Here is a 13,627-nt window from a genome sequence, read left to right as displayed (position 1 = left end):
CTGTAACTCAGAGGTACAAAGAGTTTTTTTTAGAGTTTTTGCTATGGAAAGAATAAGTGCCAAATTAAAAGGAAATGATGACACGTTTATGGTCATATGGAGGTCTTTAATGGATTACCTGCCTAACGATCTCAGTAAATTATCCAGAGGGGAAACACTGAATTAGAAGGTGCCAGACTGAGCAGACGGCTGATAAGAAATATTTCTTAATAGGTACAATCACACATATCACATACTTCTTGTTTTGTTGTTTTTTAAATCTTGTTTTATTCTTTTCTTTTCATTTTCTACTTTATTTCAATTTTGCTTATTCATTTTCTCCCCTAGCTCAGACCACTACTTAATGATGGATGCTTATATGCATTGTTGATATGTAAATTCATAAAATAAAATAAAATCTGATTATTGAAAAAATAATATGATGCTGAAGTGTATTTAGTTGTTGTGGTACTTTGTGTAGTGACAGTAAAGTAGAATGTAATCTAAAGTAATCCACACAACTAAACATCAAGCAGACAGAGACAGATTACTGAATATGCTTCAATTTAATCCCAACTGGAGGTGAAAAATACAGCCAACACAACAAATCACACTGAGGATGAAGAGAATATAACCTGAGCAAACCAACAGACAGCAAACAACAATGGCTGACCTCCCTAACTAACATGGACAGCAGGAAACAGGTTCAACACAAACACATGGTGCAAACTGTCACAGTGATGGAAGGAAACAACATGAGCACAGTGATAACACATGAACAAACACACCCTCATTTTAATACACCACACCAACAAGTCAGACTCACACAAATACAGCTTGTCAACATGATTCAATACACACATCTAAATATATCAAGGTGCACATCCACCTGTGGCACAAACAATGCTGGTCACGTAGATATTCAGAGCGCTGACTCAGCACAGAGCTGAAGTGGGTTTGGAGATGTTCTGCCACTCCTCTCCTCAGATCCTCTGAAGCCGTCAGGTTGGACGAGACGACCGTTTCCTGTCAGCGGAGACGTTTGATTGTGTTCGAGGTCTCTCACAGAGTTTGTCTCCCAGCAGCTCCTGTGTTGTCTCGGCTCTATGAAACTAAACATGAGCACAGTGGAAACGAGTCCTGTTACAAGAATTCGACAGCAGCCTATAATGTCAAAGTGACTTTCTCCTGCAGCTCGTCCTCCTGCATGCAAACACACACCTCCTTTTTAAAAAGCCCACACCAAAGAAACACACTGAGTCAAAGTTTGGTTTCAGAGCAGCTGATGATGGGAAACATTATATGATTTATTCCCTCATCAGTCAACCAAAGAAATCCCTGAAACATAAAAGCTTTTTAAAGCAGCAGCAGAGAAAGAAGCTCTGAACAAACCATCATCAACACACTTCTGGTTGGCAGTTTTATCAATATCTCTAACTTCTTGCCGACTAGATCACATGTCTGAAATACAGTTTAAAGCTGCAGCTGTTAGAGTCAACTCACAGAAAGGTGGGACTAATGCTGTGGAGATGCAGGAGGTGAACCTGTTGCAATTCAAAGAAGCTCAGTACTGAGAGACAGAACTTCCTCTTCCAGTGTCTATTTTGTGGATCAGGCGGAGACTTTCAGTGAACATACCTGATTAACCCTCAGAGGGTTCAGGGTTCACTCCGAGCTGGCGGCCGCTGCAGCCGGTGGGGACAGCTCATCCACTCTCTGTATCAACTCATTAATTAAGTGTTTCTTTAGTTCACCTTTGTTCCATGACACGAGAAACTGGACTCCAAAATAATTACCCAAAAATGTCATCTGGTTCTTTGTGCAACGATCAAGATAATTCATAGGATCTTGAAGAAACGTATCCAGTGAAAATGCTCTGCGTGCACCTGTTGTAATTTGAAGATGCTCGATCACGCGAGACAGAGCTTCCACTCCTGCATCCGCGTTTTGATCATCAGCGACCGCAGCAGCTGGTGGAGACAGCTCCACCAGTCTTCTGATGAACGCATTAATTAACTCTTTCTTTAGATCATCTTTGGTATAAATAAATACTATGAGGAACAGCGTCTTGCTGTTCCACCACAGGGTGAAGCTGTACTGTTTATGTGTGAATAACAACTGTCTATGTATGTATGTATGTCGTGCAAAGCACAGAACATGCCTGAAACAAAGAAGGTGGGAGCGTTACGTTACACCTCATTAACCACAGAAATGTATATGTGCCTGAATCTTGCATAGCAACACTCTGCAACTTGTTATCATGTAAGAACCAATCATATCACGCCCAAATGTATGACAATAAAAGATGTGCATGGGGAAGAACTCATGGAACGCTGATGGTCAGACTCACAGTGCTGACCTCCGTGCTTCCCCTTTGCAAAGAAAGACAAACTCTGAGTCCGTGTCTGTTTGTGATTGTTTCATTCAGTGCTAAACATTTCTTGGTGCCGTGACCCGGATCCCAACATACCCAGCTCTGCCAGAAGGAGGACGACACACCAAAGCCCGTCGACGGCCAGGACCACAACAGGTGGCCTGAAGGAAAGCCCGGGGGAGTGAATTCTCCGCTCGGCCGGTAGTATAGACGTCCCCTCCAACTGAACAGGGCTGGATTGACGGGATCCGGACAGACATACCAGACCGGACTGCAGATAAAGTGAGTATACTGAGCATGGTTACGCTGAAATAACCCGAGTAGAATAAGTGGCGCTGAAGGACCACAAGGGAATAAAATAGGCTAAAAACTAAATAGTGATGTGTAGTATCCCATGAGTTGAAGCAGCAGCACTGACCGAAACCATAACGGTGTCAACATAAATCAGTGGCCTGTTGAAGTAGACCATGGGCGCTAAACACTGAAAAACACTATGCAGAGTGAGGTAAAAAGGCCTAGGAACAATATTGTAAGGAATGGTACAACGTCTAATAAAAATGGGTAACTGTAATAACAGTTGTGGGTCCAAAAAGGACCAAGAGGCCTCGGGTGATGAGAAGCTCATGCAGCAACTCCATCCGACAGTATAAAGTATCTAAAAAAGTGAAAAACAAAACAAAACGTACGGTATTACAGGTCGACTAAGAGTAGAAGAATTAAAAGAGCTGGTCTCACGTTTAGAAGCGAGCGTAGTCGCTAAACATGGTAGAAAGAAAGATAGAGATTACAACCTAGAATTACAGGCTAAAGATAAATTAAAGCGTCCGTCTGGGTAAAATCAGCTAACGGTGCAATAACTATGAACCGTATGTCCAAACCTCTATACATGCAGGATAACAAATCAGGAAAGCAGGCCAAAGCACCCGTAGTTATCTCACCCGACTGTCCTATACATTTATTAGGCAGAGATCTGATGCAGCTGTTACAGATAGGTGTTATTCCCACTCCCAGCGGAATGAAAGCTGTAAGACTAGATGACTGACCCTCACAAGTAATGTTAACCGAGGAAGAGGAGACAGAACTAAAAGGTCTCCCCGCCTCATTACGGACAAAAGGTCCAGAAGATGTAGGGTTAATGACTACAGCTGCACCAGTACAAATTAAACCAAAATCAGACTGGAGGCCATGAGTCACACAGTACCCTTTGATAGCAGATGCCTTTGCAGGCATCCAGCCTGTTATCAAACAACTCCTACATGCCGGAGTTATCAGAGAATGTCCTGACTCCCCCTGTAACACTCCCATCTTCCCTGTTAGAAAGGCAGACGCTACAAACTGGCGAATGGTACAAGATTTGAGACAAATAAATGAAGCAGTACAGTCACGTGCGCCTCTTGTATCAGATCCACACACTTTACTTAACACGCTGCGCCCAGAAAATACATTCTTTACCGTCACTGACCTCAGTAATGCCTTTTTCTCTATACCTGTCCACCCTGATTCACAATTTTGGTTTGCGTTCACATACGCTGGTAAATCCTACACCTACACTAGATTACCTCAAGTGACAGTCCAACCATTTTCACACAGGCCATAAACAGTTGTCTATCCACCTTTGACCCGCCAAGGGTTAGGGCTGTGCAATTACTGCAGAGCATGGATAGTTTCGTACGCTGAAAAAACACAACCTTTGTTGAACTTAATCTATGCAGAACCAATGTCAATGACAGACAAAATACAGTGGACTGATGAAGCCTCACAGTCATTTGAGACTTTAAAAAAGGAACTAATGTCAGCAACAGTACTGTCATTACCTGACTATGATAAACCGTTCACTCAGACAGTAGATTGCCGAGATGGGTTTATGACACCTGTGCTATTACAACAACATGGGGGAAAGATGAAACCAATAGCATTTTACTCAAAAAGGCTGGACGCCGTAGCTGCAGCCGCAGCCTTACCCCCCTGTGTACAAGCAATTTGCGCAGCAGCAATGGCTGTACAATAGGGGTGGGCGGATCGATCCAAATATCGATAGTATCAATACCAAGGTGAGTATTGGTATCAGATCGATACTAGCGTGATGAGATCGATATTTTGTTGTAGTTTCTCTTCTATAAATTCAGCAAAGCACTCTTATTTCTTCACAGAGTTTGTGTGAGCGCAGCGCTCCTCTTCACTTCTCTCACTCCGCTCACTCAGGTTCACTGTAACTGGAACTCAAAAATATATATTGATATAGAGCCTACCTCAAACCTGAAGTTTGAATATGGCAGAATGTAATAACCCTTCTGTGTATCTGTTGAAAGAACATCAGTGATTCCATTTAGGCTACATGCAGATAGGTTATAGATTTAATCAAGTTAAATATAATTTTCTTATTTGGCTGAAATCTTTGTCCTGTGTTTTATCATTATCATAATCATGGTCAACTAATTAAAGGCAAAAGTACCAAATCACTCAATGATCAGGAATTTTCAGTATCGGTATCGGTATCTGCAATACTGGGCCTGTAATTACTTGGTATCAGATCGATACCAAAATTTGCAGTATCGCCCACCCCTACTGTACAACTATCAGCTGATGTTGTACTTTTCCACCAGCTAACATTGTTAGCTCCTCATGCAGTTGATGTGTTACTGCTGCAGGCCAAGATGACCTTCCTCTCCCCCACCAGACAGTTATCTTACACCGCTGTGCTGCTTTCACAGCCTCATTTGACAATTAAACGATGCACCACCCTAAAGCCAGCAACACTGCTGCCGATAGCCACGGAGGGCGAACCACACAGTTGTATTGATGATACTGAAGCTCTCCAACTGCCGAGACAAGATCTTACAGATCACCCGCTAAAGGAAGGCATGGGGTGGTTTGTTGACGGCTCATGTTCTAAAAATGATAAAGGTGAAACACAGTCAGGCTACGCTGTCGTCGAACTGCCTGATACTGTCATAGAGGCTAAACAGATTCCCTCTAAAAACTCCTCACAAGCAGCACAGCTAATCACGCTAACTCGCACATGCATTTTGGCTAAAGACAAAACTGTCACAATATATACTGACAGCCAATATGCGTTCTCCACTCTATTCTTCTTTGCCGCTCAGTGGAAACGCAGAGGGATGGTCACATCGACAGGAAAGCCTGTCTCACACACGCAGTTACTGACTTCCCTTCTCCAAGCAGTACAATTGCCTAAAAAAGTAGCTGTTTGTAAATGTGCCGCACAGCAAAAGGTCACAGATGACGTCACGCGTGGTAACAAACTTGCAGATGAAGTTGCAAAAGCAGCTGCGGTCGGCTCTTTCGGGAAATCAGATACTTATATCTCTGAGCCTGATGACTCCCTTATCACCCGTGAAGTTATCACAGACATGCAGAAGGCCGCACCTGACACCGAAAAGCAGTTCTGGGTGAAACATGGCGCCAAAGTTGACGAATGCGGCCTGTACAGTGACAATGGTAAAACCGTCCTCCCTAAAAGCCTTTTTAAGGCCGCTGCTATTTTGAGTCATGGGCCTTGCCATGTCTCAACAGGAGGGATGGTAGACCTAGTAAACAAACATTTTGTCACATATGGATTTAACACCTTCTCAAAAAATGTGTGTAGGTCATGTGTCATCTGCATCAAACACAATCCACAGGGAAATATAAGACCAAAACGAGATAAATACCCGGAGCCACAGCACCCGTTTCAGATCCTACACATGGATTTTATTGAACTAAGTCAGAGCGGACCCTACAAATACTGTTTAGTTACTGTAGATGCTTTCTCTAAATGGGTTGAGATAATTCCATCTAAACATGCCAATGCTCTAACTGTGGCCAAAGCGCTGTGTAAAAACATAGTCCCACAACATGGTATTCCTGAAATACTATACGGCGATAACGACGCTCATTTTGTAAACGAAGTGGTACAATAGATGGTAAAACACTTACAAATACAACTGAAAAACCACTGCGCTTATCACCCTCAAAGTGCAGGTCTGGTAGAAAGAACAAACGGCACGGTAAAGTCGAGACTGAGAAAATGTATGGAAGAAACAAAAAGACCGTGGCCTGAATGCCTAGATCTAGTCAAAGTGTACATGCGAGTCACACCCACTGACAAAGGGTTAACCCCATTTGAAATCGTACACGGAAGGGCGTTTAAACTTCCAGCTTTCTCCTCAGAAATCGAGAAAGCAGATGAAGAAACAACATTAGCAGAACACATGAGGAAGCTGTTCTCAGAAAAACAAGTGTGAAATGCAAATTTACTGCCCTCTGATTCCTCTCCCCTGTGAAGAAACCAACCGATCCCTGCTCTACTAGGAGGTCAGGAAAAGGCTCGGACAATGCAGGACGCCGTGGCCAACGACCCCGAAAACCCTGGCAGCCAACGCCAAAGACGGGGAGGAGGAAAAAGGAAATGTGCTTTTTGGTGCCAGGAGCTGTGGTGCTGTCTAGGGTTAATTACACTAGTGGGACTCTGAATATTCATCTGGTTCATGCTACAAGAAACGCTGGCTCCCATCAGAAGACGAGCCCTGGAGGACAGCCAGGTGAACCACACCGAGTACCCACATGAATTCTCTACCAACGAATGGTGGAGGTTTATGAACACAACTGCACACTTAAACAATAGAACGAACTGTTACGTGTGCACACACACGCCTGTCTCAGCGAGTTCACCAGGACTCTGGCCGTATAACGCTCCGGCCAGGAGGACAACCTGCCTCGTCGGGTTCTCCACTCACCCAGGAAACGGAGTGGCATGGTGCGACGCGAACTATAAGCAGCCACTCAATATCACTTGGAGTGACTCACCCCTCTCGGACCAAAACTGTTCGGGCAGTACGGACCTACTGGCCTGGCCTCAGCTCACCGGAGCAAGCGGGAGACGGAAACTTTTCCTGATTCCGTCCCCTGGGAATACCGCATCTGGTCCGGAGGAGCAAAGTTCGGACAAAGTCTGTTCCCAATGTCGGGACTGGGATATGTTCGTGACCACGTGGAAATCAACCGCTATGCCCTGCTAAGACACATCAACGTCACCCCAGCCCTCAGGCGCTCACTGGCAAAAGAACAACGCAGCATCTGTGAAATGGTGATGCAGAATCGCATCGTCCTCGATCTACTGACGGCGTCACAAGGAGGAGTGTGCACCATCATTGGAGAAACCTGCTGTACATATATTCCGGACGGTCTCAGCAATGGAGGAGAAATACATAGAGCATTACAAAATCTCTCCGACCTCCAGAGGTATGTACTGGACAACACCCCAGGAGCGTCACCTCCAGTTGCCTGGTTAGACAGACTGTTTTCCGGCTCCTGGTTGCAAGTCTTACTCAAAGCATTAGCCCCTGTTATCATTGTACTTGTATTAATTTGCCTGGTTGTATCATGTCTACTGCCATGTCTTCGATCGATGTTTGAAAAAATGATTGAAAGAAGTTTTGTGCAAATGCAATTACTGTCACATTACTATGAGCCTGTACCAACTAAAGGATGAAACTTTAAAGTTAGAATGTTTGAAAATGTTGGTTGAACCAAAGCACAATGATGACCTTACTGAAACTGTGAATAACAGGTAGTAGATGTCTGAAAAAAAAAATAAAAGCTAGTTCAAAACTGATAAACAGGAGGGAAATGTTGGAAAAATGTAACCAAGATATTATCAGTTTCTCGCATAAGCTTTTGTATTTAATCAACATTCTTGCTCTGTCAGCAGAAAGCTACAAGGTCACCTGAGTGGACAAATACTATGAGGAACAGCGTCTTGCTGTTCCACCACAGGGTGAAGCTGTACTGTTTATGTGTGAATAACAACTGTATGTATGTATGTATGTCGTGCAAAGCACAGAACATGCCTGAAACAAAGAAGGTGGGAGCGTTACGTTACACCTCATTAACCACAGAAATGTATATGTGCCTGAATCTTGCATAGCAACACTCTACAACTTGTTATCTTGTAAGAACCAATCATATCACGCCCAAATGTATGACAATAAAAGATGTGCATGGGGAAGAACTCGTTGGAACGCTGATGGTCAGACTCACAGTGCTGACCTCCGTGCTTCCCCTTTGCAAAGAAAGACAAACTCTGAGTCTGTGTCTGTTTGTGATTGTTTCATTCAGTCTCTGTAACTAAACCACTGCAGTGTATCCAGAACGCTGCAGCGCCTCGTTTACAATCTACACAAACTCTCCCATGTGACCCGCCTCCTCCGTGACCTCCACTGACTTCCTGTTACGACCCACATCTGATTCCAGGCGATGGTGCTGGCCGTCAACAGAACTGCACCGTCTACCTCCAAACACTGGTCAGACCACACGGCTCAGAGAGAACACTGCACTGTTCTACATCAGCGGGTCGGCTGGTACCACCATCACTGAGAGCAAACAACGGTCACTCAGAGAAGTCGAGACTCTTCTGTGTTCTGGAGCCTCAGTGGAGGAACGAACTCCTGACCAACATCAGGACAGCAGAGTCGCTCTCTGTCTGCAGCAGGAGACTCCAGACTCTCTGTTCACACTTCACCTCCACCACAGAGCACCACTCCCTCCCTCCTGGAGATTATTTCCTTTCTCATTGGTGACTTTTTGAATCTCTGGAAAACCTTTTTGGACAAAAAAGATTAAGAAGTCAAGACACTAAGCAGAGCCTTTAATATCTGCACATCTGCACATGAGGACACACCCACTTAGGTGTTAGTGTTCCTGCTGCTGTGGACTGAAGGTGTCCTCTGTGCTGTGATGCCACTCTGCCCTCTAGTGGTGTCCTGCAGTCATTACACTGCAGAGTGTGATGAGTTTGATCTGGACCTGAAGTGAACCAGCCGGATCATCAGGGAACAAAACACCAGCAGACTGATCAGAGTGACGCTCAGAGTTTATCATCACTGAAGAGGACAAACAGGTTCTTCTTCTTCTTCTTCTTCTTCTTCTTCTTCTTCTTCTTCTTCTACAAACACAGCAGCTTGTTTATTATCATTATATCACAGTTCTACTTCTGTATTCTGGTTTATTGTTTGTACTTTACATATTAAAGGAGCAGTCTGTAGCTGTGGTGAAGAAATGTTGATGAGCAGAACAAAATAATCAAACTCTCTTTGTGTTCATGGCTGAATAAACAAACTGACGTTAAAGGACAACACAGTTTATACTCAGTGCGTTTACATGACACTCAAGAAAACCGAATTACTGCGTTAGTCTGACTATGAACGGATCTTTAAGATGCATATATAAACCTTTGTCTGACTAAAATCGGACCGGATCGGATTTCTCATATTCGAATTACACCACGTAGATTATTCGATTGAAAGTCGCATTACTCCTGCATGTATACGTTTCCAGCGGATCGGATCGGATTTTGCGTTCTGCGCAGGCGCAAGATTTTTCCCCGGGGCCGTGAGCCGGAAGTAGACCGGCGGCGGCGGCGGCGGCGGCGGCGGCGGCTTTCCTCCGAAATCACCGCAAGAAAGAGCGCCAGAGTGCATCTAGTTTGTGTAATTATCATGTAAACCATATACGAAGTGTACAAAGATGTAGCTTCGTCTCGCTCTTCGTACGCCATCTTTCTTGAATGCCGAGGCAGCTGGTGACGTAAAGAGGTCAGCCGGAGGTGCGCCGTTAACACTAGTTGAAATGGGTACAGCGCCACCTAGCGTACCGGGTATGACATGCTTTCGGCCAGTAATTCGATTTTCTCACCGGCATGTATACTCGGATAATTGCAGTTGTCCGATTGAGCAGCATAGTTGAACTATGGCTGTAATCTGACTAAGCTGTGCATGTAAACGCACTGACTGTTTTACTGTGTTTATATGTGGCGGACCCTGCCACCTCTCTAGCCTCACACAGTGTTCTGGGACCTTCTTCTCCTCTGAGAACAGTTTGTTTATTCACTGATGGAGAAAGAGTTTGTTTTATTACCTCGTTAATAGTTTAGATATTAAAACTCTGACTTTGAATTTCTTTGACAAAACTACATAATGTCCCTTTAAAGTTACAACAGTTCATACTGTACAAACGTATTAACACTCATTCATCTCTATGAAGCTGGCCACTAGTTACACTTCATAAGTATGATGCTGAACTGTATTTAGCTGTTCTGGTACTTTGTGTAGTGACAGTAAAGTAGAATGTAATCTAAAGTAATCCACACAACTAAACATCAAGCAGACAGAGACAGATTACTGAATATGCTTCAATTTAATCCCAACTGGAGGTGAAAAATACAGCCAACACAACAAATCACACTGAGGATGAAGAGAATATAACCTGAGCAAACCAACAGACACCAAACAACAATGGCTGACCTCCCTAACTAACATGGACAGCAGGAAACAGGTTCAACACAAACACATGGTGCAAACTGTCACAGTGATGGAAGGAAACAACATGAGCACAGTGATAACACATGAACAGACACACCCTCATTTTAATACACCACACCAACAAGACAGACTCACACAAATACAGCTTGTCAACATGATTCAATACACACATCTAAATATATCCAGGTGAAGCCGTCAGGTTGGACGAGACGACCGTTTCCTGTCAGCGGAGACGTTTGATTGTGTTGGAGGTCTCTCACAGAGTTTGTCTCCCAGCAGCTCCTGTGTTGTCTCGGCTCTATGAAACAAAACATGAGCACAGTGGAAACGAGTCCTGTTACAAGAATTCAACAGCAGCCTATAATGTCAAAGTGACTTTCTCCTGCAGCTCGTCCTCCTGCATGCAAACACACACCTCCATTTTAAAAAGCCCACACCAAAGAAACACACTGAGTCAAAGTTTGGTTTCAGAGCAGCTGATGATGGGAAACATTATATGATTTATTCCCTCATCAGTCAACCAAAGAAATCCCTGAAACATAAAAGCTTTTTAAAGAGCATCTACTGAGTTACTCTCCAGCAGCACTAAATCTGAATCACACTCACAACTGCTGAAGTGTTCATGTTTCTGGATGATATTTGTGCTTTTACACGCAGAGTTTGAGAAAGATGTTCTTCACCTGGGACAGAATTAGCAGTGTGAGAAGTGAGCAGGTGAGCACATCGACTCTGTTTATGTGTTTGTTATAATAAAGCAGCAGCAGAGAGAGGAGCCCTGAGCAAACCATCATCAACACACTTCTGGTTGGCAGTTTTATCAATATCTCTAACTTCTTGCCGACTAGATCACATGTCTGAAATACAGTTTAAAGCTGCAGCTGTTAGAGTCAACTCACGGAAAGGTGGGACTAACGCTGTGGAGATGCAGGAGGTTAATCTTCTCACATGTTCATCCCCCCCATCCTGCCAGACAGATCATCCTTGTCCGTTGTCAATATTGCTTGGATCTGACTGACTTTTTCTGACAGCTCCATCGCTCTTCTGATGAACCCATCAATGAAGTCAGACCTAAAGTCGTCTCGGCTGCGCCTAGTAGGTAGGGGGATTCCATACTCTTTAGCCAATTCCGTCATCTCTGGAATTGTGCATTTTTTAAGTTCCTCTTGAGGATTTCTGCGAAATTTATCTTTTGAAAATGCCATAATTATTCTTCTCTCAGAACAAGTGAACTGCCAACCAGAAGTGTTTGTGTGTTCCCTGTCAAATGTCTGTTATAAGCTGCCTGGGTGTGGCCTGATGTGGCGTTATGTAGCCGGTCCAACCCTCTGAGAAGTGATGTCCTTATTTTAACTTCAAAACTAAAGTGTTCACAATGTAATTTGAGACTTCTCTTCAGCTTCAGTCACAGACGTCTAAAGAACTTCCTGGAAACTACAGGCTGAATTTGAGCCCCAGGTCTCAAACTCAGAAGTCTGAATGAGACCTGAACTTTAGCAGGAGAGCTTTTTATCAGCTTAAACCATGTTTGGGTCATCCAACCTCAGAACGTTCGCCTACTTGATGAAGGTTTGAATGACGACATCATGACATGTAATGAAGCTGATAAAACTCTAATTCTGGCTCTCCAGTGGACGTCTTTTAGACTCAGAGCACATTCAGATGTCTCACTGCACGCCATGCATGCTGTCACACAGTCACAGTTTTTCTGAGTAGCGTTAAACTTTATAAACATAATGAAACTTTTTCTACGACAAATTCTAAATCATTGTCTCCTTCTTGTAAATTCAGCATTAAATACAAACATGAAGTGAACCAGTAACCACAGCAGCACCAGACTCCATTAACAAATGTGGTGATTTTAAGAGTTGTTGAGTTAAAACAAACTCTATAACGTAGTGAAACTGTGTGTGTGACAGATTGTAAGTCATTGTGTCCTTGTTGTAAATTCAGCATTAAATCTTTCAGCTGAAGTTGTTTGTCTCCTTGTAAAAAGTGTCAGTTTGTGGCAGCATGTCTGTACCAGCCTGTCTGCTTCTGTGTCTAAAGTGCTAAAGTCTTACCTGCCAACATTGATCAGCTGTTTGAACACACTGTTTACACTGATGTCACCATTTACACTCCATTTATGAAAGAAGAAACATGTTATTGATACAGACAGAAACACATGGTGCAAACTGTCACAGTGATGGAAGGAAACAACATGACCACAGTGATAACACATGAACAAACACACCCTCATTTTAATACACCACACCAACAAGACAGACTCACACAAATACAGCTTGTTAACATGATTCAATACACACATCTAAATATATCAAGGTGCACATACACCTGTGGCACAAACAATGCTGGTCACGTAGATACTGGTCACCTGGTCCACGCTGTGGAGATGCAGCAGGTGACTCTTCTGCAATTCGAAGAAGCTTGGTACTGACAGACAGAACTTCCTCTTCCAGTGTCTATTTTGTGGATCAGGTGAAGACTTTCAGTGAACATACCTGATTAACCCTCAGAGAGTTCAGGGTTCACTCCAAGCTGGCGGCCGCTGCAGCCGGTGGGGACAGCTCATCCACTCTCAGTATCAACTCATTAATTAAGTGTTTCTTTAGTTCACCTTTGTTCCATGACACGAGAAACTGGACCCCAAAATAATTACCCAAAAATGTTATCTGGTTCTTTGTGCAACGATCAAGGTAATTCATAGGATCTTGAAGAAATTCATCCAGTAAAAATGCTCTGCGTGCACCTGTTGTAATTTGAAGATGCTCGATCATGCGAGACAGAGCTTCCACTCCTGCATCCACGCTTTGATCATCAGCGACCGCAGCAGCTGGTGGAGACAGCTCCACCAGTCTTCTGATGAATGCATTAATTAAGTCTTTCTTGAGTTCATCTTTGGTGCCTGTCGTGGGAATCTGGAGTGAATAAGATGCAGCCAAATCTTGAATCCTTT

The 13,627-nt window shown here is 43.7% G+C and overlaps 2 long non-coding RNA genes across 3 annotated transcripts; both read right to left on the bottom strand.

Annotated features, from left to right (window-relative positions):
* Nucleotides 1–526: 526 nt before the first annotated feature.
* On the bottom strand, nucleotides 527–1,835 carry LOC115566967 (uncharacterized). 2 transcript variants are annotated; one of them, XR_003981108.1, is made up of 2 exons: nucleotides 1,483–1,835; nucleotides 527–1,091 (listed from the first exon to the last, which is right to left on the bottom strand). It is a non-coding gene; the product is annotated as an uncharacterized LOC115566967 (long non-coding RNA). The 2 variants fall into 2 exon arrangements; XR_003981109.1 differs by having other exon boundaries at nucleotides 527–1,083; nucleotides 1,483–1,828.
* An 8,692-nt stretch (nucleotides 1,836–10,527) lies between these two features.
* On the bottom strand, nucleotides 10,528–11,970 carry LOC115566964 (uncharacterized). Its single transcript, XR_003981105.1, has 2 exons — nucleotides 11,568–11,970; nucleotides 10,528–10,969 (listed from the first exon to the last, which is right to left on the bottom strand). It is a non-coding gene; the product is annotated as an uncharacterized LOC115566964 (long non-coding RNA).
* Between the last annotated feature and the right edge of the window lie 1,657 nt (nucleotides 11,971–13,627).

Source organism: Sparus aurata, chromosome 17 (genome assembly GCF_900880675.1).
Source record: "Sparus aurata chromosome 17, fSpaAur1.1, whole genome shotgun sequence".
Lineage (NCBI taxonomy): Eukaryota > Metazoa > Chordata > Actinopteri > Spariformes > Sparidae > Sparus > Sparus aurata.
This window is presented reverse-complemented; position numbering and strand designations above follow the sequence as displayed.